The sequence below is a fragment of the Somniosus microcephalus genome, chromosome 7, assembly GCF_052327205.1.
Source record: "Somniosus microcephalus isolate GS21.2 chromosome 7, FLI_Smic_1.0, whole genome shotgun sequence".
Lineage (NCBI taxonomy): Eukaryota > Metazoa > Chordata > Chondrichthyes > Squaliformes > Somniosidae > Somniosus > Somniosus microcephalus.
Genome location: NC_140993.1, coordinates 1578946 through 1584943, shown reverse-complemented (window position 1 = coordinate 1584943; position 5998 = coordinate 1578946). Strand labels below are relative to the sequence as shown.

At 47.1% G+C, this 5998-nt stretch overlaps 1 pseudogene; it reads left to right on the top strand.

Annotated features, from left to right (window-relative positions):
* The first annotated feature begins 1208 nt into the window (after positions 1–1208).
* LOC147114453 (histone H3-like) lies at positions 1209–1642 on the top strand (annotated as a pseudogene).
* The last annotated feature ends 4356 nt before the right edge of the window (positions 1643–5998 follow it).

The window sequence follows — 5998 nt, the reverse complement described above, 5'->3', positions numbered from 1 at the left end:
GGTGCTGAAGGTTTTCCTGGAGAATGTGATCAGGGATGCGGTCACCTACACTGAGCACGCCAAGCGCAAGACGGTCACTGCCATGGATGTGGTGTACGCTCTGAAAAGGCAGGGCCGCACTCTCTATGGATTCGGCGGCTGAACAACTGGACTCTTTTTACCAAACACAACACAAAGGCTCTTCTAAGAGCCACCCAACGCCTCACAGAGAGAGCAGTGACCTTGCGACGGGAGCGGGGTTAGATTGTGGTCAGAAATAGATTGTAGCCAGAAATATTAGAAACGGATTGCGCTGCGTTGTGGATTTTGGAATTTCCGAATTTAGCTTTCGGTTGCACCAAGGTTCGAGAGAGGTTTAATTTGCCCAAACGGCACATTCTCTCCTCAGTGAAAAGCCACATCACATCTATACATTTGTTCATTGTCTTGTACTGTAATGATTATAATTGTAATAATCAGCAGGCTGGTCGGGCCTTCGTTCTGTTATTCTGCGTTCACCGTCACACATTCCTTGCGCTGTTCTATGAACAGGGTTAATTTGTCAGCCTCTGAACTGTAACCGGCGGCAATAAATCTCCATTCAGCAATCTAAAATGTGCCGAGTATCAGATCTCTCACTGCAGTTCCCGAATGACAGATTATTGGCCAAGCCCTTCTCACAGGCTCCACGGGGACAGAGAGAAGCGACTGATTTCTGATCCTCTCCCCTGAAAGCGGCGGCTAACCTCACAATGGGACGGGCGGAGGGAAATTCTGAATGGGCTGGAGAGGAGAGGTGAGAGGAATCGAGTGGAAGAGCGGGAGATTGGCGCGGGTCCCTTTCCCCGCTCCTGTCAGCATCAACAGCCCAGAGGGAGAAGGGCCCTAAAGCACCAAGGCCAGGAAGGTACATTTAAAACCTTCAATGATTCCGGCAATGATCCTTTCAATTTGTGCAGAATAAAATCGATTTCTGTCAAAACGGTTATTTCCTGCACTAAAATTGGCGGGCGTTTTGAAATGGGCGATTAATCCCAGCTCAGCCAATCGGGGTCTGAGATTCCAGCGTTTCATTGACTGGTCAGAATTGGGATTAAAGTGTCTTGGCGCCGGTCTCCAGCCAATCAGTGCTCGGGGCGGTCCCTCACTGAGTATAACAAGCCGGATACACAGCAGATTCCGCATTAACAGTCCGTGTGTTCCAGATTGTGTTGAGATCGTTTCAGAAAATGGCCTGAACCAAGCAGACAGCGCGCAAATCGACCGGAGGCAAAGCTCCTCGCAAACAGCTGGCGACGAAAGCGGCCCGTAAGAGCGCTCCAGCTACGGGCGGAGTAAAGAAGCCCCATCGCTACAGACCCGGCACTGTGGCTCTGAGGGAGATCCGCCGTTACCAGAAATCCACCGAGCTGCTGATCCGCAAACTGCCCTTCCAGCGCCTGGTGCGGGAGATCGCTCAGGACTTCAAGACCGACCTGCGTTTCCAGAGCTCGGCCGTCATGGCCCTGCAGGAGGCCAGCGAGGCTTACCTGGTGGGGCTCTTTGAGGACACCAACCTGTGCGCCATCCACGCCAAGCGAGTCACCATCATGCCCAAAGATATCCAGCTGGCTCGCCGCATCCGCGGGGAGCGCGCCTAAACTCACTCTGCCCGGCTCCAGATTTTAGCAGCAGATAAAACAACGGCTCTTTTAAGAGCCACCAAATCAGCAAAGGAAAGAGCTGCGATCGGCGCAAGGCAAATTGATCTGTGCACATACCGTGCAGGTCTTGTGTTAATGTAACTGGGGATTTATAGTGGGGGCAGTGAATATCTGAAGGTGCGTTAATGATCTAGGTTGAAATGTGAGTGAGCTGCCCAATAGACTGAATGAACTAGCCCAGTGTGAGTCGGAAACTATGTCATTTCTGATAGTAAATTGATCCAACTTCACATACTGTGATAGATGCGAGAGAACGAGGTGTCTGAAGTTTGACTCTCACCTTTAAAGCCAGCTCTTAATGCGGGAACTTTAGTTACTATTGGAAATATTTTAACTTAACCAGAGCTCCAATTCTGGTTCGATTCTGCCAATTAAAAGGGGACATGTTTGTATGGTTCCGGATGTATATATTTCTCCCTATAGAATTATTGTCCCAATAAGGAACGGTAAGCCCATCCACCGCTCACTCACTTTGTACTCGGTTCTAAACATCCGTTCATATTCGGCTCTCCCAATAACATGTTCATTGAGTGCCGGTCTCACGTTCCGTATGTTTTGTTTTACTCTGAAGCCAGACCTTCTCTATATTGAATCACCGATCTGAATATTCGCTCACAGCAAGCCCGCTAGTGTTTGTAGATCTAGATTTCTACATGCTCGACAGTGTCCTGTTTATAGCCGAAAATGTTTGAACAGTAACCAGCTCTTTCACAGATAAAGTGGGTGGCTCTGAAAAGAGCCTTTGGGTTATTAGATTGAATCTTGTCCGCTTTACTTGCTCTTGGAGGGGGCAGTGCTGGTTTTCTTGGGCAGCAGCACGGCCTGGATATTAGGCAGCACCCCGCCCTGAGCGATGGTCACCTTTCCCAGCAGCTTGTTGAGATCCTCGTCGTTGCGGATGGCCAGCTGCAGGTGTCTGGGGATGATGCGGGTCTTCTTGTTGTCGCGGGCCTTGCGCCGATCGCAGCTCTTTCCTTTGCTGATTTGGTGGCTCCGGCACCCACACGCTCAGCGTAGTTGCCCTTTCGCAGGAGCCTGTGAACACGGCCCACAGGGAACTGCAGTCCGGCCCTGGATGAGCGAGACTTGGCCTTGGCCCGAGCTTTACCGCCGGTTTTTCCTCTTCCAGACATTTCCACAATTCACTCCTTGAAAGAAAGAATGAAAATCTCCTCCCATATCTGCCCTTCTTATGCCTTCTGGAGGATTGCAGAGAGTGTACTTGTGATTGGTCGCTCTGTGGTGAATTTCATTGGTGCTTTCCGGTGACCAATCACAGTCTTTTTTTTCCCGCCAATCAAAACAGGGAGGAAATAACTGCCTCAACAGTCAGACCGCCAACGATTTTATAATTTCAAAAAGACCGCCAATACTTTCCCGAATAAATTTACTCATAGCCAAGGAGTTCCAAATAATTCTTTGTGTCTTATTCCATCTCATCCGTGCAAATTCTAGGCTGTTACAATCAGGATTAATTCCGGGTTCAATATCAAAACTTCACGGGTGGGATTAAATCCCCATTGATTCTGTAACGGGACACGTTCCTGCTCAATCTTTGTAAAAGTGAGGATTCAGATTATCGATCGATCCTTTGCACAGGCGCTGCTGCAGGAGTGAAACTAGATCTGGGTGTCCTGCTGTGAGAAGAGAAGATGGACAGAGTGATCAAACTGATCCTGTTCTGGCCTCTAAGAACCCCCATTCAGGGTTGTTACAATGCAGGAATTCTCGGGTTAATAAAATGATTGACCACAACTGGCATTGAAAAAATCAAAATGTTTTTATAGAGATTGAGGTGAATGAAATCAGAGTCTCCTCTCGAAAACAAGCTTTTAATTCGTCGGAAGGCGCTGCAAGTGAACGGGTGTGAGAGTAAAGGGAAAGTGAGAAAAATCCTGACCATGTACAGACTTAGTGAACATAGCCTGGCGATCGAAAAAGGTAGACACAGGCAGACCCGGCTACCAAGAGAGGACAGGATATGCCCTCACTGCAGTCAGGGAATGGTGGAGACAGAGATGCACTTCCTCACAGCTTGTAGAAAATATCAGGGCATAAGGGAGAATTTCTACCCAAAATTTACAAAAATATGCCCGGAATTCAGAAAATTGAATGACAACCAAAAACTCCCATACCTTCTAGGGGAAGAGAGAAGTTGCATAACACTAGCGGCACACTATGTTACAGCTTGCCATAAACAGAGGGACAACCACTAAAGATAAGATAAGAGTATATATAAATTATATGAAAGTATATTTATACACTCAGGGATATATCTGCTTATACACTGTATGGATAGATCTGTATTTTTGTGAACAAACATGAATGTTCTCCGATGCTTTGGCAACATAAGATGTAACTTGTCATGCCAATAAAGCGATTTGAATTGAATTGAATTGAAAGAGCGATCAGGGACCGTGTTTGTAGTTTACTGGACGGGAAATACAACAGCGACACTAAGGTCGATCCGGTCAGTGAAACTGCTTATCTGAAAAGACAAAACTAAATCTACAGCTGGAACTTTAAACGTTCTCAAACACACTTGTTATGGAAATAATTACAGTAAATTGAACCTAAAGGGAGATGCGTTTGTGTAGCTCTTTCAGGGAGGTTGTGGGTGGCTCTTAAAAGAGCCGTTGTGTTTTGGGTTGTTCTTTCAGGACAGCATGCAGTTTTACTTGAAGCTGGTGTATTTGGTCACCGCCTTTGTCCCTTCCGACACGGCGTGCTTCGCCAGCTCCCCGGGCAGCAGCAGGCGCATGGCGGTCTGGATCTCCCGGGAGCTGATGGTGCGCCGCTTGTTGTAATGGGCCAGGCGGGAAGCCTCACCCACGATGCGCTCGAAAATATCGTTCACAAACGAGTTCATGATGCCCATGGCCTTTGAGGAGATGCCGGTGTCGGGGTGAACCTGCTTCATCACTTTGTAGATGTAGATGGAGTAACTCGCCTTCCTCGACTTTCTGCGCTTCTTGCCGCCCTTCGCTGCCGGTTTAGTGGCCGTTTTCTTGCCGCCCTTCTTGGCAACTGTTTTCTTTTCATCAACCATTCTCAAACTCGAATTCAGGAACAAAATGACGCAAACTCGCTCCGCGCTCGGAATAAATAGGCAGCCCCCACAGTCCTATGCTAATGAGGGATGGGTGAAGGCAATGGTTGTGATTGGCTGGTGAAGAGTGATCCTCTTTTGGTGAAACCATAAATTTAGACAGATAAAAACTGTAAATAAACCATTAAAACTGTCAATAAACAAATAAAACTGTAATAAACCAATAAAACTTCAAATAAACCTTAATAATCAAATTAAAATTTGGTTCTCCAGCCCAATTATGCACTCCAGTCCCCGCGGCGCCCACCGGTCACAAAAGTGATCTAGCGCGCCGGCGGACACCGCGTGCTCCAGCTCTAGTGGTGAAGAGTGATGGGTAATTCCACTGTTCTGCATCTCTCTGATTGGCTTCTTTATGTATCCAATCAGATTGAGTTTTTGTCACCAGCGCGCCCCCTGCAGTCAGAAAGGTAATTGCAAGAGCATCTGTCCATTCATCATTTCCCAGACCATTATCCAGGGTCCCAAGCACTTCTTCCGGATGAGACAGCAATTTAGATGTACTTCCTCCAACCAGTGCACTATATTCATGTCTTGCGGTGTGGTCTCCACCACTTTAGTTCAATATCTGACAGTCTCTAGTACTGTGAGTGTGTGTATTGGAATAGTTCTGTATTATTCAGTCTCTGGTGATTTATGTAAGTGTGGGAATCATTCTCAATCTCAATCTCTGTTACAGTATGTGAGTGTGGGATCCATTCGTTTCCTGTCCGTCACTGATACCATGTGTCAGTGTGGGATTCCATCTGTATCTGTCAGACTCTGGTACCGTGTGTCAGTGTTGGGATTCATTCGGAATCTGTCATTCTCTGGTACTGTACGTGTGTGTGATATTATTTCTGTATCTGTCTGTCACTGGGATGTGCGAGTTTGAGATTCAGTCTGTATCTGTCATTCACTGGGATGGTGTGCATGTCTAAGATTAATTCTGGATCTGTCAGTCTCTGGTACTGAGTGTAGTGTGGGATTCATTCTGTATCTGTCATTCACTGGGCCGTTGTGCAAGTCTAAGTCTAAGATGTCAGTCTCTGGTACTGAGTGTGAGTGTCAGATTCATTCTGTATTTGTCAGTCTCTGGGACTGCAGGTTAGAGTCGTATTAGTGCTGAATCTGTCAGCCTCTCGTATTGTCTTTCACCGAAGAATTCCACATGTATCTGCTACTTACTCAGTTTATGAATGTGGGATTTGTCCTGCATCTGTCAGAC